Raw genomic sequence first — 22,199 nt, forward strand, 5'->3', positions numbered from 1 at the left:
TCTTGTTAATGCAGTCAATCTGACACTTACATTTAAAGAATTTATTATCAGATCTATATAAAGACTCAACAATTTCATTTTTGTGTTGTAAAATTGAGTGTTACATTGTGTCGGAATTGTAACATTCCTCTGTTATTTTAAACAATGACTTTATACGTATTGGCTGCTTTAAGGATGTTAGATATAGTTCTCAGGGCTAAAAGGATCGGAGGGTACGAAGAGAAAGCAGGATCAGGATGATCAGCCATGATCTCATTGAATGGTGGAACAAACTCAAAGGGCCAAATAACCGACTCCTGCACCAATTTTGTATGTTTCTATATAATGGAAAAGTATAGGATTTATCTATTATGCAGAGGGTCCGAAACACAGGAAGATTAAGAACAGTCATCTGCTCAGGCCTGCTCTGCCTTTCTGTTGCAGCTTGATCATGACCATCTCAACCCATTGACCCGCTTTTGCTCCATGCCCAACAAACATCCATCAAGCATATTCTTGAGAGTTCCTATAGCCCCAGGTATCCACATTTGTTTTGTGGGGCTGTGTTGGGATGGCAAGAGTTGGTGGTGGAGGAGAGTTCAAATTTGAACTGGCCTTTGTGTGCAAGAGCCCTTTCTGATTTCTTTTCTGAAAAACCTATTGCTTTGTTATGTTCCCTTTCCCGTCATCATAGTGAGGAGCGAGGTGTGTGAGGAGTTGCATTGCACGGGAATGGTATTGGAAGCAGAATCCACATTCGCTTTCAAAATGAAGTGAATAATTATTTGGAATGGAAATATTTTAAGGGGAGATTGGGAAATGATAGGACTCAGCATGAAATGAATAGCTCAGAGTGCTGGCAAAGGCAAAATAGGCCAAAGGACCTCACTCAATGTTATCAAATTTCAAGGTTTGATAAAACAAAGGAAAACTGTTTTACTTCTCAGTCACCAAACTAAATCCTTTATTTTAAATCATTCATGGGGTATGGGTATTCCCAGTAAGGCCAGAATTTATTGTTATTCTTGGTTGGTTTGAGAATATGTTGGTGACCACCTTCTTAAACCACTGAAGGTTGTGTCAGGAAGGTAGTCAACAGTGACATTAGGAGGTTCTAGGATTTTGACCCAGTGACAGCGCAGTAGCCATGATATACTTCCAAGTCAGGTTGATAAGTAAATTTCATGGTGTTGTCCCACATATCTACTGTCTTTATCTTTTAGGAGGTAGAGGTCACGGATTTAGAATTGCTATGAAAGGTCTTAGAAATCACAGAATTTCCAACATGTCTTTCCTCGATCCCTGGTCTATCCAGAAACTTTCAGTTGGATCACTGGCTCCCCCTGCAGGATTAGGCAGCATCTAGGGAACAGGAGAATCGACGTTTCGGGCATTAGCCCTTCTTCAGGAAAGGGCTAATGCCCGAAGAAGGGCTAATGCCCGAAACGTCGATTCTCCTGTTCCCTAGATGCTGCCTGACCTGCTGTGCTTTTCCAGCAACACATTTCCATCTCTGATCTCCAGCATCTGCAGGCCTCACTTTCTCTCCCTGCAGGATTAAGCAATCAAGCAAGTACAGAGGAACCTCAATTGTCCAAAGGACTCAGGCAGGGAGTATTTCATTCGGTTAATCAAATTCTGGATAATCGAATGTTGGATAGCGTAGTTTAGCCAAGCATCAGGACCTTGCGATCTTGCCGAATAATCCAATATTTGGATAATCGAATGCTGGATAATCGAAGTTCCTGTGTGTTCAAGAATCAGTTCTCAGACTAACATAAACAAACTCAGATGAATTTTTGTTAAGCACTATACTTCCAAACAAGCTTGACAAATTGTTGTAGCATCTTACAGCTAGTACACATTGCCACCACTATGTGTCAGGGGTGGAGGAAGTGTACATTTCTGCTGTCAATCAGATGGGTTGCATTCACCTGGATTGTGCAGAGATTCTTGAATGGTGTGAGAGGTACACTCGTCCAGGTATCGAAACACATTATGAAGCACTGTTCATTTTATAAATGTAGAATAATACAAAAGATTTACAATTTCACTTATTTAAAGATTGAACAGGCTAGCCGTTATATCCTTTAGAACTCTGAAGGATGAGATCTTGAAGGGACTAGATGGAGGGAATACCCTGAAGATGCTTCAGCTTGCAAGGGAGAGTAAAGTAGAAGGCTTAGGTTAAGAGGTGTTTTTTTTAAGAGCAAGGTGAAGAGAAATTCTTTCCTGTTTGAAGGTTGTTAAAGTGAAGAATTTTCTTCTCTGGAAGGTAGTGGATGTTTGGCTCTTAACCCTATTCAAGGCTGAGTTTGATTTTTGACAGACAGGAGCACTGAGGGTTTATAGATTAGACTCCATACAGTATGGAAACAGGCCATTTGGCCCAAGTCCACACCAACTCTCCGAAGAGTAACCCACCCAGACCAATTCCCCTACCCCTGACTAATGCATCTAACACTATGGACAATTTAGCATGGCAAATTCATCTAACCTACACATCTTTGGACTGTGGGAGGAAACCAGAGCACCCAGAGGAAATCCACGCAGACATGGGAAAAATGTGCAAACTCCACACAGATAGTCACCTGAGGCGGGAATTGAACCTGGGTCCCTGACGCTGTGAGGCAGCAGTGCTAACCACTAAGCCACCATGCTGCCCATTTGCTGGCTTGTGTGGCAAAGTGAAAAACAGCGCTGAGACTGCAATCGGATCAGCAGCAATCTTACTGCATGGTGCAGCAGGCTCAAGGGGCCAAGTGGCCTTCTCTTGTTCCTTGTTCCTATGAACTCTAACTGAACATCGAAGCAACAACATAGGTTATCAGCCTGAAATATTAACTAATTTCTTTTCTGCGTGGCTGCTGCCTGATCGGGTGAAGGTTTTAAGTGTATCCAGTTTTTATTTTAGCAGGTCCCATTGCTGTCTCCACATTAAACTGAAGAGAGATGCTTCTTAACCCTGAGCAATCCACCTTGATTCCTGACAATGCTGTGCTTCTAACAAGGAGCAGAACTTGGAGATTTGGGAACTGACCTCAGCATGGCCCACACAGTTGCTTTCATTTTAATGGAACATGCCTCCCCACTAGTGTCAATTGTTTAGAATTAGGAGTTTCAAATGACCGACAACACTTCAAATATAATGTTGTTCGCTATCTTTAAGAATGTTGACTATGCCCATTATTAATGATCAATAGATCAAAGTGGGAGTGGAAGGGAATGTGTTGTTGCCTTATGAAGTGGGATATAAACATTTCTACTTATAGACTAATCCCTGCTATTTATTTATTCTGTATACTTATTGTATTATGTTGAAACTCTGTTTTCAGTCGCATTCAATAAACCCTTTTTTCACATATAAGCTCACGGCTTTCCAGTTACTTTCCTGGAAGTGTATTTATTGTTCAATTGGGATCCGCTTGGTAACACAGGTTCTGTAGGAAAACCAGATACTCTGCTCTCTCAGTGCACAGTCTTAAATTGCGGAATGTACTGATCCCTGAATCCTCAAAACATGTCAGAGGAATTATATTTTGTAATAGAATGGAAGGTAACTAAATGTAGGACCCGCTGTCCTACATTGAATAGCACAGAAGAGATGTTATCATTTACCTTAAGAGACCCTGGGCCAGGGACGAAAATGGAATTTGCCCCATATTAGAAGCACATAGGGGAAAACTTGCCACCTTTCGATGTAAAAGCCCAACGTGGCTTGTATTCACATGTGGCTTTCCCAATCAGAGTGCCACGAATTGGATACTCACTTATTCATTGCTAATTGATGCTCTTCCTGATCCTCGTAGAAATCTTACCCCTCAACATCAATACACCAACTCCTCAATTGCCCCTCCCCATAACAGGCAGCATCTGAGGAGCAGGAAAATCAACGTTTCGGGCAAAAGTCCTTCATCAGGTTCCTGATGAAGAGCTTTTGCCCGAAATGTAGATTTTCCTGCTCCTCGGATGCTGCCTGACCTGCTGTGCTTTTCCAGCATCTGGTTTCCAGCATCTGCAGTCTTCACTTTTGCCTCCCCATGACATCCAACCATAATTCACCTGCTCAATTTCCTTCTCTCTTACCCCTCTCTGATAGATTTGGTACCCATTGATTTGGTCAAAACATAGCATCCAACCAGTTTACACGTCTTCCTAAGGCTGCTTCTTGCCTGTGGTTCTAATCATATTAGTTTGTGATAAACATTGATTCTCACAACACCAGGTTATAGTCCAGCAGGTTTAATTGGAAGCACTAGCTTTCGGAGTGCCACTCCTTCAGGTGGTTGTGGAGTGCACAATTGTAAGACACAGAATTTATAGCAAAAGTTTACAGTGTGATGTAACTGAAATTATACACTGAAAAATATCTTGATTGTTTGTTAAGGCTCTCATCTGTTAGAACGACCATGATAGCTTCACTTCTTTCATATGTAAATCACAAAACCTTTTTAAAAAGTTACATTCTCAGGTCAATTGTAACAATTGGTGTCAGCGCAGATAAGATGTTGAGATGTTGAAGGTGTTAGTCCCCTGTGTTCCCTGTCTGTGCTATAATGTTTACACTGATTCTAATCTAAAAGGTGAGTTAACAGAGTCGTACATGGATTCATGCAGTTTTTGAGCAAAGTACAATGTAACTCTGCAAGTACAAATTCACCCCACAAACCTCTATGTGTGTGTGCATGTGCATGTGTGTGTCTGTGTGTGTGTTTGTGTCTGTGCGTGTGTTGGGGGCGGCGGGAGTTATGAGTTTCTGTTGAGTGTAAAGGACTTACTTTGAAAAGGACTTTAGTACGAGAACACCTAAGAGTCTTCTTAATCAATCCCTTGCAATCACGATTGATTCTCTTCCACTCTGGAGTTGTGCATCTTGAAGTGACTAGCCAATCCAATACTAGATACTGCTGCATCGGGCAGGTGATGTTTGAAGAAATGAGTACCTGAGGTGGTTAGACTTTCACATGATCCTCCTGCTTGGCCTCCATCTTGGCTTAGGAATTAGGAAGGACTGCAGATGCTAGAGAGTCAGTATCAATAAAGGGTGGCGCTGGAAAATGCACAGCAGGTCAGGCTGCATCCAAGGAGCAGGAGAATCAATATTTCAAGCGTGATCCTTCATCTCTCAAGTCCTGATGAAAGGTCATACCTGAAACATTGACTCTCCTGCTCCCCAGGTGCTGCCCGGCTGGCTGTGCTTTTTCCGGGGCCACCCTTTTCAACTCCATCTTGGAATGTCAGAGATGCTCAGAACAATTGACATCTTTGTTGAATTTCATCATTAATGCCTCCCCTTGCTTAAAGGAAACTCCCAACATCTGATAATTGATCTGCATTGTCCAGTGGGTCAACATGGATCTGGTGAGTGCAGAGTAATGGGAAGTGGCTGGTAGATAGCATTAGATATTTAGCCTAAGGTCCATTTTTTCATAAGTCTCTGTGAATGCATCAACGACAGTTTGGACCTCACAGGTTTACAAACAGAGGTTGGCATGGTTTTCATTCTGCATTAGAGGGATGCAGTTTATCGAGTTTCCCATTTCTGTAGGTCTTCAGCGAATTATTGCAGCAAGGAAGATGGTGAAGAACATCATGTGGTGACTTTGCTTGACTCCAGTTTGCACAATTAGAGTCATAGAGATGTACAGCATGGAAACAGACACCCCCGGTCCAACCCGTCCATGCCGACCAGATATCCCAACCCAATTCCACCTGCCAGCACCCGGCCCATATCCCTCCAAACCATTCCTATTCATATACCCATCCAGATGCCTCTTAAATGTTGCAATTGTACCAGCCTCCATCACTTCCTCTGGCAGCTCATTACATACACGTACCACCCTCTGTGTGAAAAAGTTGTCCCGTAGGTCTCTTTTATATCTTTCCCCTTTCACTCTAAACCTAAGCCCTCTAGTTCTGGACTCTCTGACTTCAGGGAAGAGACTTTGCCTATTTACCCTATCCATGCTCCTCACAATTTTGTAAACCTCTATAAGGTCACCCCTCAACCTCCGACGCTCCAGGGAAAACAGCCCCAGCCTGTTCAGCCTCTCCCTATTGCTCAAATTCTCCAACCCTGGCAATATCCTTGTAAATCTTTTCTGAACCCTTTCAAGTTTCACAATTGTTGGGTCTGCGTTGGATCCATTGTTGAGCAACCCAGCTGGCTTGCAGCAAGTGAGAGATGTTGATGAAGTTTTGTCTCCAAACAAATTTGAGGAGGAAATGCCACAATGCCTCTTGATTGAAAGAATTGGAAACCTTTTTGAGATCAAAGAAGGAAATGTGTAAAGGTGTTCCTACCGATGCCTCTTCATTTGGAGCTGTCTTGCTGTGAAGACCATGTCATTGACGCCCCTTGCATTGTAATTCTTCAGTCACTGGGAGCATGTGCTTCAGGAGGATACTTACAATGCCATTTTCTGTGATAGACGGCAGGGAATGACCATATTTGGTCTTACTTCTTTTCTATTCATTCACAGGATGAGGGCATCATTGGCTAAGCCAGCATTTATTGCCCAGAGGGCAGTTAAAAATCTATCACATTGGTGTTGGTCTGGAGTCTCATGTATGCCAGACCAGGTAAGGATGGCAGTTTCCTTCCTAAAGGACATTATTGAACCAAAAATTGACAGTGGTCTTGTGGTCATTGTTAGACTCCAAATTCCAGATTTTTATTGAATTGAAATTCCACCACCTGCCATGGTGGGATCCGAACCCAGGTCCCCAGAACATTATCTGGGTCTCTGGATTAACAGTTGAGTGATAATACCATTAGGCTATCACCTCCCCACCTTTCCTTGAAGATGGTCATCATTACGGTGTCTTAGAGATCCCTCAGTATTCACACCTTCTTCTAAATGAGGAGGTGGTGGCCTGGGGGCTGATTTGGGGAATCCATGGCCCAGTGGTATTATTGCTAGACCCAAGACTCAGGAAATGGTTTGGGGACCTGAGTTCTATTCCTGCCATAGCAAAAGGTGGAATTTTGAAATCAATAGAATATCTGGAATTAAGAGCCTAATGATAACTACAAATCCATTGTCAATTGTTAGAAAGGCCCACTTGCTTCAATAATGTCATTAAGGGAAAGAAAGCTGCTTCCTTACCTGGTCTGGGCTTACATGTGACTCCAGACACACGGCAATGTGGCTAATTCTTAACTACCCTCTGGACAATTAGGAATGGGTAATAAATGCTGGCCTAGATAGTGACTCACAAAGGCTGTGAATGAATAAATAAAAGTGAGGTCGTATGTACAAATCTCCCTAGGTTTGTCTTCGCCGCACTTCATTATTTGGGCTGGGATGCTGTCAGTATGAGCAGCTTTGTTGGTTCTCAGCGTTTGGATGAGTTTTTCACCCTTACATTAAGCTGTGATTGAGTGGAGAAGGTAACAGGTGTACGCTGTGGAAGGTGGTCGAGGGAACTCTTGTTGATGACTGAGTCTTTGTTGAGGAGATCCTCAAAGTGCTCCTTCTTGACAGAATTCATACTCTCAACAAACAGTATTTCAACTCCATCTAATCTGGTTTCCAGAATTGGTGTTTACCTTCTCTACAATGTACTGGTCAGTAGGAGATTGGTGTTTACTTTCTCTACAACGAACTGGTCAGTAGGGGATTGGTGTTTACCTTCCCTATACCGTACTGGTCAGTAGGAGTTTGGTGTTTACCTTCCCTATACCGAACTGGTCAGTAGGGGATTGGTATTTACCTTCCCCATACCGTACCGGTCAGTAGGAGATTGGTGTTTACCTTCCCTATACCGTACTGGTCAGTAGGAGATTGGTGTTTACCTTCCCTATACCGAACTGGTCAGTAGGGGATTGGTGTTTACCTTCCCCATACCGTACTGGTCAGTAGGAATTTGGTGTTTACCTTCCCTATACCGTACTGGTCAGTAGGAGATTGGTGTTTACCTTCCCTATACCGTACTGGTTAGTAGGAGATTGGTGTTTACCTTCCCTATACCGTACTGGTCAGTAGGAGATTGGTGTTTACCTTCCCTATACCGTACTGGTCAGTAGGAGATTGGTATTTACCTTCCCCATACCGTACTGGTCAGTAGGAGATTGGTGTTTACCTTCCCTATACCGTACTGGTCAGTAGGAGATTGGTGTTTACCTTCCCTATACCGAACTGGTCAGTAGGGGATTGGTATTTACCTTCCCCATACCGTACTGGTCAGTAGGAATTTGGTGTTTACCTTCCCTATACCGTACTGGTCAGTAGGAGATTGGTGTTTACCTTCCCTATACCGAACTGGTCAGTAGGGGATTGATGTTTACCTTCCCTATACCCTACTGGTCAGTAAGGGATTGGTGTTTACCTTCCCCATACCGTGCTGGTCAGTAGGGGAATGGTATTTACCTTCCCTATACCATACTGGTCAGTAGGAGATTGGTGTTTACCTTCCCTATACCGAACTGGTCAGTAGGGGATTGGTATTTACCTTCCCTATACCGTACTGGTCAGTAGGAGATTGGTGTTTACCTTCCCTATACCATACTGGTCAGTAGGAGATTGGTGTTTACCTTCCCTATACCATACTGGTCAGTAGGAATTTGGTGTTTACCTTCCCTATACCGTACTGGTCAGTAGGGGATTGGTGTTTACCTTCCCTATACCGAACTGGTCAGTAGGGGATTGATGTTTACCTTCCCTATACCCTACTGGTCAGTAGGGGATTGGTATTTACCTTCCCCATATCGTACTGGTCAGTAGGAGATTGGTGTTTACCTTCCCTATACCGTACTGGTCAGTAGGAGATTGGTATTTACCTTCCCCATACCGTACTGGTCAGTAGGGGATTGGTGTTTACCTTCCCCATACCGTGCTGGTCAGTAGGGGAATGGTATTTACCTTCCCTATACCATACTGGTCAGTAGGAGATTGGTGTTTACCTTCCCTATACCGTACTGGTCAGTAGGAGATTGGTGTTTACCTTCCCTATACCGAACTGGTCAGTAGGGGATTGGTGTTTACCTTCCCTATACCGTACTGGTCAGTAGGAGATTGGTGTTTACCTTCCCTATACCGTACTGGTCAGTAGGAATTTGGTGTTTACCTTCCCTATACCGTACTGGTCAGTAGGGGATTGGTATTTACCTTCCCCATACTGTACTGGTCAGTAGGAGATTGGTGTTTACCTTCCCTATACCGAACTGGTCAGTAGGGGATTGATGTTTACCTTCCCTATACCCTACTGGTCAGTAGGGGATTGGTGTTTACCTTCCCCATACCGTGCTGGTCAGTAGGGGAATGGTATTTACCTTCCCTATACCATACTGGTCAGTAGGAGATTGGTGTTTACCTTCCCTATACCGTATTGGTCAGTAGGAGATTGGTGTTTACCTTCCCTATACCGTACTGGTCAGTAGGAGATTGGTGTTTACCTTCCCTATACCGTACTGGTCAGTAGGGGATTGCGTGTTTACCTACCCCATACCGTACTGGTCTGTAGGGGATTGGTGTTTACCTTACCTATACTGTACTGGTCAGTCGGAGGTTGGTGTTTACCTTACCTACCAACCTGAGCTACACTGGCACCACCCCCCACCTTTTCCTCCGCTACATCGATGACTGTATCAGCGCTGCCTCGTGCTCCCACGAGGAGGTTGAACCGTTCATCCACTTTACCAACACCTTCCACCCCGACCTCAAATTCACCTGGACTGTCTCAGACTCCTCCCTCCCCTTCCGAGACCTTTCCATTTCTATCTCGGTCGACCAAATCAACATGGACATTTACTATAAACCAAACGACTCCCACAGTTACCTAGACTACACCTCCTCCCACCCTGCCCCCTGTAAAAACGGCATCCCATATTCCCAATTCCTTCGTCTCCACCGCATCTGCTCCTAGGAGGACCAGTTCCTAAACTGTACAACCTAGATAGCCTCCTTCTTCAAAGACCGCAATTTCCCCCCAGACGTGATCGACGATGCCCTCCAACGCATCTCCTCAAATTCTCGCTCCTCTGCCCTTGAGCCCCGCCCCTCCATCCGCCACCAGGACAGAACCCCACTGGTCCTCACCTACCACCCCACCAATCTCCATATACAGCGTATCATCTGCCGTCATTTCCGCCACCTCCAAACGGACCCCACCACCAGGGATATATTTCCCTCCCCTCCTCTATCAGCGTTCCGAAAAGACCACTCCCTCCGTGACTCCCTCGTCAGGTCCACACCCCCACCAACCCAACCTCCACTCCCGGCACCTTCCCCTGCAACCGCAAGAAATGCAAAGCTTGCGCCCACACCTCGCCCCCTACTTCTCTCCAAGGCCCCAAGGGATCCTTCCATATCCACCACAAATTCACCTGCACCTCCACACACATCATTTATTGCATCCGCTGCATCCGATGTGGCCTCCTCTATATTGGGGAGACAGGCCGCCTACTTGCGGAACATTTCAGAGAACACTTCTGGGACACCTGGACCAACCAACCAAACCACCCCGTGGCTCAACACTTCAACTCCCCCTCCCACTCCACCAAGGACATGCAGGTCCTTGGACTCCTCCATCGCCAGACCATAGGAACACAACCGTTGGAGGAAGAGCGCCTCATCTTCCACCTAGGTACCCTCCAACCACAGGGGATGAACTCAGATTTCTCCAGTTTCCTCATTTCCCCTCCCCCCACCTTGTCTCAATCAAATCCCTCGAATTCAGCACCGCCTTCCTAACCTGCAATCTTCTTCCTGACCTCTCCGCCCCCACCCCCACTCCGGCCTATCACCCTCACCTTGACCTCCTTCCACCTATCACATTTCCAACGCCCCTCCCCCAAGTTCCTCCTCCCTAACTTTTATCTTAGCCTGCTGGACACACTTTCCTCATTGCTGAAGAAGGGCTTATGCCCAAAACGTCGATTCTCCTGTTCCTTGGATGCTGCCTGACCTGCTGCGCTTTTCCAGCAACACATTTTCAGCTCTGATCTCTAGCATCTGCAGTCCTCACTTTCTCCTACCAATCTACTTGTCCATCAAAACTTTCCAGAGGTTTGTGACCTCCCCCACTTCTGGCCTTGAAATCAATAGGAAGGTTCAACTTGGGACATGCGACTGAAACTCATCCAGGCTTCTGTAGAATTATTCTTTGGCCCTCATTTATTGCTTAAAGGACTGAGGCAGACATACTGAAGACTGTTGTTACCACTGACATGATATACTGTTTCTGGCTTGGGTTAAACCAATGGCGTATAATGCCTGGTGGCTGTTACAAACCAGATAGCACATGACCCAGGCAGAACAAGCTCAATGGCTATCTTTAGATCAGGTTCCACTACATGGGTGGTGACTGACACTGACATGTATTGGTGCCTCGAATGACTCCACTTGAGCAGCGCACAGGGCATTAGGGCCATGGAGCAACCTTGCGATGATGTCATAGAGCTGAGTATAAATACAACAGTGTGAGTGGAGTAACTACAGCCTGGAAGAATCGCAGACAGCACATGGGCATGAACATGTGAAGAAAGTAGATGAACCATTGCATAATGTAGCTATACATGAGAGCTAGGTAATCTATGATTAGCATATCTAGCTGTAGTTAGCACAGATGGATAAGAAATAGATGGAAAAGTTCAGCAGGTCTGGCAGCATCTGCGGAAAGAAATCACAGTTAACATTTCAACCCAAAATGTTAACTTTTATTTCTCTCCACAGATGCCGCTAGACCTGCCAAGCTTTTCAAGCATCCGCAGTTATTTTGGTTTTTATTTGGACAAGAAATTATATTGTTTGAAGTCCAAGCTTGAGGACAACCTTTTGATTCTCTTTGGCCAACATCTAAAGAAGGAAAGATCATAGAAGATCTTCCTACCCATTAAATGGATCTCCTCATCTTTTAGTAACAGTGACCTGGAGAGATAACTGATGGAGGAAATGATGGAAAATCAGGAAGATTAAATTACTGTAGGCTGTGCCACAGGTCTTGGGTCTACATCGATTCTTCACGAGAAGTCGCTGCCTCTGACATATATCCAAAGGCTTGGGGCTTCTGCTCTGTTTTGCTGATCCTTAAAATAATGTATCCAAAATCGCAACAAATAAAAGTGTTTAGAGCATGTTAAGTGTTTCTTTATTGCAGTGCAAATAAAGTATTTCCAAATGTCTGCATTGGTTTAAAAATATGATCCCACCCACAAAACTGGCCCCAACTCCAAATTGAAATAATCACCATTTGGAGTTTCTGTTAACTGTGCCTGTGTACAAGCCGTTGGGAAGCCACTTAAGAATGGTTCATGTGGGTGCAATAACAGAGAGCTCTGTTACTGTGATGTTCAAACTGCATTCACAATGCCTCTCTAACACTGCCCCGTTGTGGACACAGTTATGATAACTGAAACTCAACTAGCAATCCCAGAAGTCAGACAGAACACCTCTTCTTTGTAAATTATGAACTTAGTCTTTTTAACACCAGATCGTTATGATTTTTTAATATATTGATACTGAGGGTTTCCTGCGAGCTGTAGGGGTATTTTTTGTAATCCGGAAACTTTCTTTATTTGAACAATTGGCCTGGAACTTACTGCAATAGTGCTGTAATAGTGTGGTTCATCGTTGAAATACGATCATTAGGGTATAATGGGACAAGGCAGTTGTGCCTTCGTGGGTAGCAGTCATTGAGAGAAAGTTGTGAGGAAGCGGCGCCTTTTTGTTGTAAACAGTAAAACTCCATCCCATTTATTCTCTGAGGAGTGCATAAAGATTCCATAGCACTATTTCAGAAGTAAGGGATTCCTCCCTGGTAGCCTGCCCGACATTTATCATTTGATAAACATCATTGGAATATCTGATCTTTGTCATTGGGCTCTTGCTATTTTATTTTTATGAAAGGTCCTTAATTAAATCCAAGCTCTTCCTTTGACACATTACATCAGAATTCATAATTTATTCTTAAATCTGGGCACTTGCATTTCTGTGCCAGGCTGCACTCCATTTTACAGCATGAAATGTTGCTGCTTGTACCCTCCCCATACAGAGATGTATATGTCCCCAGTCTTTATCCTTAGCATGTTGTACTATGACACTCTGGCAATTTAACATTGGTGAAGCACACAGCACTGCAGACAACAGCAGAAGCTCCCTCTAGTGGTTTGCACATGAGTTCCTTATTTATCAAATTTCGAAGTCATCCATTACAGGGCTATCTGCGACCTCAAGAGGTGACAATCCCTCCTTTTTGTGAGCCGTCCCACATCACCCCAGGCCCAAATATGGATCCCATACCCAGGGTTACACATCTTGATCACTGGTGGGATCAGTGATTTTCAGTGGCAAAAGTCTAATATTTAAGACCCCGAAGGACAAAGGCTGAATTTAAAAAAAACATTTAGGAATAGGGCAAGATTTTTTCTTGAGACAATTGCTTTGAAGGCAATGGAAAACCAGCTCAAGGATTCTTTTCCTTAAACTTATTTCTCAGTTGAAAACAGGAGGTTCATACAGGCAGCTGAAGAGACAAGTGCAAGACCACAAGCACTTTAGGAGATCACCACCATAGGTGAAAGGCAAAGGTGCCATTGACCCACTCTTTCATTAGTGTGGTAGTGTTTTTGACCCAAGAATAACCCTGCCTCAGGAAAGGAAAGAGACTAAGAAGGAGATTCCTTCATGGTGACTTCTGCCAGTGCAGGAACTGAATCCATACAATTGGCATCACTGTATCTTGCAAACCAGGTGTCCAGCCAACTGAGCTAGCTGACAGATCACCACTGCAGTCGTCTCTGAACTATATGTGTATTGGGCAAATATTTTCATATTTACTCTCTTTCGTGTTTCAGAACAGATTTCCTCAAATATCTTTTTCTCAAGCAGTTTTTCAAATAACTCCACAGAAACCAGTATCGCATCACCAAGTCACCCTTTACTTAAACGTGGGGAGTCCTTGACACTGATCCAGTTCCTTCAGAGCCAGTTCTCAGAGTGAGCAGAACCTCTGGCACTCCTGTTTATATCTATCAGCCAGGGCTCCCTGATTGGACCAAATTAACAGCCCCAATCAGGGAACTCATACTCTGTGCGATCCTCCTAGCTGACCTCATTATAATCACGACAGCTTTGTTTTTCTAAAATCATCTTTAACTATCTGCTCCTTTATTTCACAGAGTCTTATAGAATAGAAAGAAGTTATTGGGTCAATTGTGCCTGTTACAGTTCTTGAACAGAACAATCCAAATAACCTCTTTCACCCACAAACCAATGAAAGGATGTGGGGCTTATGTTGGATTAGGGTGCTGGGTTGGATGATCAACCATGATCATATTAAATGGTGTAGCAAGCTTGAAAGGTAACATGACCTACTCCTGTTCCTATGTTTCCCATAGTTCTGAAATATTTTGCTTTTCAAGTATATATTCTCCAAGACTTTTTAAATCTACTTTTATTTAACTTTGTAATATTTTTAGCAATCTTTCAAGTTTTGTTAGGCTTTGTCCTCAACAATTTAGTTTCATGTCAGACTTTGACAATACACAACCCATTCCAAAGGATAAGCAGAAGCTCTTCCACGTTCATCAAGTAAATTTGTAGGAACTAATATTTTACTAAAACTGCAGCTTCTTTCAGAATTTTAGACAAATAGTAATCTGTAAGTTTACTTCATTGAAAGCAGCATTAGGGAAATGCCAGGCACAAGATATAGGATCAAGTGAAGTGAGATTGATCATAGGCATTATTAAGGATGCATATTTAAGTCCCATTCTAGGCACCTGAGCACAAGGTTGAGGCTGACCTTCATGTGTAGCACTGAACGTATGCTGCACTGTGTGAGGTGGTAAATGGCAGCTTAATCTATTGTCTTAACAGGTGAAAAAAGAATATTCAGCCCTATTCCAAAGAGTTGGAACGGTGGTTCACGGTGCCAGGGACCCAGGTTCAATTCCCGCCTTGGGCAACTGTCTGTGTAGAGTTTGTACATTCTCCCCGTGTCTGCGTGGGTTTCCTTCGGGTGCTCTGGTTTCCTCCAACAGTCCAATCAAGGGTAAATATAGGATCTGGGTGGGTTACTCTTTGAAGGGTCGTTGTGGACTTGTTGGGCCGAAGGGCCTGTTTCCATACTGTAGGGAATCTAATCAATTGTGCCACATTTAGGGATATTGAATAATTGCCAGAGAATTACAGCTCAAAAAGAAACTCTTTCACCCATTGTATCCATGCCAGTTATCAAGTAACTATCTCATTTCTCTGCACTTGCTTTTCCTTTTGTTTCTTTTCAATTGCCCCTTTTTACCTTCTAGGGGAATTGTAAAATCATAAGCTTCACATTGATCCATTTGTTAAACTGACCTGTTTTAAGTCAGGAACTCCACAATCCCAAAGTGAGGTTTGCAAGTTGGTGGTAGTAATATATAAATGTTGTTTCTGTAATAATTTTGTTTATGAAGATCGTTTCTTATTTCTTCACAAGATGTAGGTGTCACTGGCTAGGCCAGCATTTATTGTCCATCCCTAGTTGCCCTGAGGGCAGTTAAGAATCAATCACATTGCTGTGGGTCTGGAGTACAGGTCAGCCAGACCAGATAAGGGCAAGAGTTTCCTTCCCTAAAGGATATTGGTGAACCCGATGGGTTTATCCTGACAATTGTCAATGGTTTCATGGTCATCAATAGACTCTTAGTTCCAGATTTGTATTTAATTAAAATGTCACCATCTGCCATATAGGATTCAACTCAGGTCCACAGAACATTCTCTGGGTCTCCGGGTATAGTCTAGCCATCATACCATTGACCATGAGGGTTGATCTCCCAGATTGTTGAAAACATTGGAAGACTGACTGACCTACACTCAGTGAGAGAGTTCTGATTTAACTCCATAAAGGTTCCATCATTAAAATTACAGACATCCTTCCATTTTCTCTTTAGACCAGCTTAAACTAAAAGCAAGGAAACAGCCTTTGGATTTCTGTTGTAGAAAAGGCAGCTGTGACATCAAAAATGTTTCGAAATCTCGTCAACATCTCTATTTTTCTTCTAGCAATTTGATAGATAAAGGGTCGCAATGTCTTGCCAAAATGTCAGAGAGTTTGATTCTTAATGTAAGGTATAGGATTAAAATTGTGCAGAGTAAGGGAACAGGTGTTGCTTCTGCAAAAGTTTACATTATAAAATTAGGCTGCGCATGCCAAGACTAAACAGTGAGAAGCGAAAACAGGTAGAATTATCTATGACTAATAGGGCAGAGCAACCGTGTGGCAGGATGTACCAGTAACAGGAGAATAGTGTGCCAGTCGCAGGGGGGGATGTGGCCAACGGATGGAATTTAGTTTGGCAGGATGATTGCACGAAGACAGCAAACTATGCCAGGATAGTCACATATAAGGAATGAGATAAATAAGAGTAAGGGGCAACAGGCTTAGAGTAATGGGAGAAGTAAACAGAGGCAGAGAGAAGCGAGACATAGGTGGAGTGAAGCTAGAGCTTGTGGTAGGCTACGCGCTACAGCAAAAGTAACCAATGGGGTGAAAGGGGAGGACCGAGAGACGCAGCTGAACAGCATAAATCAGAATGTAACCCTCAGATCGGGGCGCTTACTCGTTAGGCACCCATTCTTGCAAGTACGTATCAATAAAAATCGCTGCTTCAGAATTTGACTCGGACTGAAATTTATTAATATGTGAGTTTTGTTTCTCACACTTAATGCACAGAAGGAACCAATATGATTCCTTGCTTTCCATGCTGGGTGGAAAAGCAACGGGTTTCCCAAGTAGGAAACCATGGCAACATGCCAGTGAGTTTGGAAGGGAATCTCCATTTAACCAAATGAGGGGGTAATCAGGATCAAGGATAGGGTCGATAGATGGCTGAAGTGAGGCATTAATGCGACACTACAAATCAGAGACACAGGCATTAGAAGTTGGACTGAAGGGTCTGTTTCCATGCTGTGCATCTCTATGACTCTATGACTTTTGAGAATTTGTACTAAAAAAAGGCATTGGGTGACTTTGTTTGCTTGCATAGACAATAAAGGTCACATTTTCAAAACTGCAGTTAGAACAAGCGTTAGCAGAAGCAATCTCAGTGGAACATTGCAACACATTTATAAGATGAGGGGGTAAGATTTAAAAAGGGCATGAGGGGCAAATCTTTTACACAGAGAGTGGTTCATACGTGGAATGAACTGCCAGAGGAAGTGGTGGATGCAGGTACAGTTACAACATTTAGAAGACATTTGGATAAGCTCATGAATCAGAAAGGTTTGGAGAGATCTGGGCCAAGCGCAGGCAGGTGGGACTAGTGTAGTTTGGGAAAATTGTCAGCGTGAACTAATTGGACCGAAGGGTCTGTTTTTATGCTGTATGACTGTATGACTCTCTATCAAGAAAAGAAAACTTATATTTAACTTTTATTATTTTATAGTTTTACATCGTTGTAAGTATTTCCCAGGAAGTACTTCCAGTGTAGTCACTCAGGTAAACAAGGATTCATTCCATGTATATCTGAGAATATTTTAAATGAAAAAGAATCAGATCGAAAATTAGCAGTGAAGAGTTTTAATTCATGCATTGTTTGCTTCGAGTTCTGTAGTATCTGGCTGTCCCCACTCCACTGGTATTGATTGGAAGGCAAAGATCGAAACAATGTTGGGTTCTTCTGCAGCTTTTTCCAAAGTTATTGCAATGTATTTCATTGTTTTCCAGAATCAATTTGAAGAGAACTGCATTCACCAACTGGAAAGACTTAAGCTCGGGTTCGAAATTGATATTTTACTTTTCATCTTTGAGAGACAAAGCACATTGAGAAATGATGGATTAAAACCCATTCAAGCAACACAGAAATAGATTAAAAATAAAATGTTTGAGATTGAAAAAGCTGAACAAAAGGCAACTGCAAGAGAGGCGGCTTCAGGAAGACATGTTCAGTGAACAATGAATGGGCTGAATCAGATATTAACACTATGAAGCAGAACAACAAATTAGAGCCTAAAGAGAGATTTTAATGGCCGGGGGAAGGAGAGGAAACACCCTCCAGTCCATCCTCCAATAATTCAAATCATCACATGATTCATATTGAGGTATAAGACTATTATTCCATCAGACATAGGAATGGAAGAAGTAGACCATTCAGTCCGTCGATCCTGCCAGGTCTCTTTTACACACCCAAAGCTAATGGCAACAATAGCGTCAACAGCAGGTGGGTGTCACACTTAGTGGGGCCGAGGAGTCCACTAGGGAAATACACAGCAGGCAGTTTATTATGGATTATCTCCCATGAATTCTCCGATCATGGGAATGGGACATAGGGGCATCTCTGCACTGTCTTTATCACCTTCCGCACACAAACCGTCATATTTTTATTTTTATTTCTAACTGAGATGCAATTGCTATTGGGAAGGCCAACCTTCATTGTGGTGTTAGGGAGCTGCCTGCTTGAACTGCTGCAGTATTTGGGGTGTGACCACACCCACAGTGCCATCGGAAAGGGAGTTCCAGGACTTTTACCCAGTGACAAAAAAGGAATAGCGAATGTAGTTCCGAATCAGGATGATGTGTCGTTGGGATGGGCACTATGTATCCGTTATCCTTGTCCTTGTCGATGGTACACATCATGAATTTAGAAAGTGCATGAATTCCTGTAGTGCATCTATTAAATGGTATGTACTTCTGCTCCTGTACATTGGTGGTTGAGGGAATGAATTTTCGAAGGGCTGAATGGAGTGAAAATGGCCTGCTTTGCCTTGGATGGTATCGAGTTCCTTGAGTGTCATTGGTGCTCAAGTCATCCAGGCAAGTGATGTGTGTTCAACACACTCATGACTTGTGCCTTCCTGGGCAGATATTGGTGTGACAGGAGATGAGTTATTGCTAGCCCTGATCTGCTTCTATAGCCACAGGAAGTGTCCATGTAGTGCAGGTCAATGTCTAATCAAAAGACTTGAGGTTTGATTTTTAATTCTGGGTCAAGAATCAGATATCCAGATCATTTTGGAGAACCAACCCCACATCATTTCCATGCTACAAGTCATTATCTTGAAATGCAAATTGCCCAACTGCTTGTAGCCCATTAGCAGTGCCAAGGGTAATTAGTGGATAGAAGTTGCCTACAAAGCATGAATGGTAAAGGCACAAATATTGGGCGCTGCTGCCAACTTTCAGCAAAGAAGTGGAAGAGACTTGGTGAATTAACAGTATAAATGCTCGCTAAAGGGGCCAGGTGGCAATTCTGAACTAATGCACACATCTGGCATGAGGAATTCCAGTGTTTCGATTTTTCACCTTATATAAAGAAAGCTTCAACATCTCACCACCTTGAATTTGACAGATACCGTAACATGTCTGAGACTGTTCATGTTTGTCAAATTCACCCCCATGTAGAATTACCTTCTCACCTTCTTGAGCCACATCAACAAGATTCTCAAAGAGTATAACACATCCTTAACTGGAATTGACTAAGTGTCTGACAGCCTTTCTCCAGCCTGCAGTTTGAAGACTGGAACCCGCGCAGAGGTGTAGAAGTCCAGAGACACTTTTCGAGGAAGCAAGTTTCAAACAATGTTCAACCACAGCAGCTCCCAGAAGACAGTGACTAAGCACATAATCCGGGCTGACGTTTCATTGGAACACCACGAGAGTACTGCACTGGCAGAGATGCACTCTTTCAGATGGGAAATTAAGCCAAGATCCAGTCACCCAATCTTAGACAAATATAACATATCCCACAACACTATTCCAAAGAACAGCAGAAGTTTTCTTTCCCGTGTTCCAGCTAACACTTATCCCGCCATCACTTTCACTGTAAGAGAAATTATCTGGTTACTATGAAATGATTGTTTGTGGAATCTTGCTGTGCACATATTTGCAGCCTTGTTACCTCCTTGCCAAATAGTAATGCCAGTTCAAAAGTAATTATTTGATTGACTGTGAAATATTTTGATCACTCTGTGATCATGAAAATGATTAATTCAGGTCCTTTATTTAACCCATTGGCCCCAAAGACAAAGAGAGCAGCAAATTCATTTCAGCCTCAAAATATACCTTTAATCAGTGAAGACTCTGTTCTAATAACTAACTGGTTGGCTCAATGCTGCAAGTGTTTCTTCTTCAGAAATAATATGAATCAGCTGCAGAGGCTCTTGAACTGGTGAATTGATTTAAAATAAATCAAAAACAAAAGCCCACGCTGCATAGAAATGAATCGCAAAGATGAAATGCCACATCTCTGATCACAAAAGCGTGAAAGAGGCTTGAACTCAGACACAATAACCATTCCCATCATAGAAAAAAACTGATGAGCTGTGTTAGATAGAACTGGCAATCTGCTGCAGATCAGGTTTCTGTCATGAGAGCCAGGGAGAGAAGCGAATAAGCACCATCTTCATCTCATTTTCCGAATTTAGAATCCCCGTTTCAATTCTTTATTATTCAGTAGATTCTCACAATTGAAAGGCTTGGAACTTTAACATTTGAATGCAGCCCTTAAAATGAAAGAAAAAATGTGGCTTACAATCTTTTAATGAGGCGGCGATGGACTGTTATCACTGGACTGTTAATGTTCTAAGGACCCAAGTTTGAATCCTGCCACAGGCAGTGGCATTTAAATTCAATAAAAATCTGGAATCAAGAGTCTAATGATGACCATATTGATTGTCAGCAAAATTTATCTGGTTCACCAATATCCTTTAGGGAAGGAAACTGCCATCCTTACCTGGCCTGGCTGATATGTGACTCCAGATCCCAGCAATGTGGTTGACTCTTAACAGCCCTCTGGGCATTAAATGCTGGCCTAGTCAAAGACACCAACATCCTATTCCAATAAAAAGTAAATAACAGTTTTGTGGGATACCTTCAAAATCCATCTACCCCTGAAGATTCAAAGGCAGTGGTTGAAAAGGAGAAAGTATCCATCTCATTCAAATGAACGAGAAATACTGCAGCTGCAGGAAATCTGAAGCAAGCACAGAAACTACTGGAGAAACTCAGCGGGTCTGGCAGCATCTGTGAAGAGAGAAACTGTGTTAGCGGCACGGTGGCACAGTGGTTAGCACTGCTGCCTCACAGCGCCAGAGACCCGGGTTCAATTCCCGCCTCAGGCGACTGACTGTGTGGAGTTTGCACGTTCTCCCCGTGTCTGCGTGGGTTTCCTCCGGGTGCTCCGGTTTCCTCCCACAGTCCAAAGATGTGCAGGGTCAGGTGAATTGGCCATACTAAATTGCCCGTAGTGTTAGGTAAGGGGTAAATGTATGGGTGGGTTTCGCTTTGGCGGGTCGGTGTGGACTTGTTGGGCCGAAGGGCCTGTTTCCACACTGTAATGTAATCTAATCTAATCTACTGTAATCTAATCTAATCTTAGCGCTTCAAGCACAACATGAGTTTTCTTCAGAACTTTTATCGAATTCACCATGGAGATTTGCATTCTCACCCACTTGAGCCCATCAACAAGCTCCTCAAAGAGTTGAACTTTTTGAAGAGCAGTTCTGAGGAAGTCAGACTGGACTTGAAGCATTAACTCTGTTTCTATCTCTTTAAATGCTGCCACATCCATTGAGTTTCTCTAGCATTTTCTGTTGATTCCTTTTCCCTGTTTATCCCTCAAAATTTAAATCAGTAAATAAATCAACTATCAAGGCAAGTAAGTGGACTTGAGGATTATCAGATCAACCATTATCTCACTGAATGGTGGGAGGGCTTGATGGGCTGAATGGCCTACTTCTTCTCTGACGTCTGGTGGTTTTATGGTCTAACCCACTCCATTAAAACTGATGAACCAGCCATTTGTTTCTTTTGCTGATTGTGACATCTTAATGTTCTTGATTTGGTGGCTGTGTCAACTTATATCACAACAGCAATTGCACTTCAAAAATACGCAATCAGCTGCTAAGCATTTTGTGGAATGTTCCATGTTCCAGCAAATTTATATTTTTAGCATTGCACGGGAAATGGATGGTGCTGGTTATGTAAAAGTTCTGCATTTCAACTAATCGAATGGTTATTTGTATAAGTTATAGACTTATACAACATGGAAACAGACCCTTCGATCCAACTCATCCATGCTGAACATAATCTGGTCCCATTTTCCAGCACTTGGCCCATATTGCTGTAAATCCTTCCTTTTCATATATCCACCCAGCCTTTTAAATGCTGCAATTCTACCAGCCTCTACCACTTCCTCATTCCATACAAGCACTACCCTCTGTGCAAAAACATTACCCCTCAGCTCCCTTTTAAATGTTTCCCTTCTCACCTTAAACCTGAGCCCTCCACATTTGGATTCC

This window comes from Chiloscyllium plagiosum, unplaced genomic scaffold (genome assembly GCF_037043375.1).
Source record: "Chiloscyllium plagiosum isolate Xiang-an unplaced genomic scaffold, Cpla_swu_hap1 HiC_scaffold_11, whole genome shotgun sequence".
In the NCBI taxonomy this organism is placed as follows: domain Eukaryota; kingdom Metazoa; phylum Chordata; class Chondrichthyes; order Orectolobiformes; family Hemiscylliidae; genus Chiloscyllium; species Chiloscyllium plagiosum.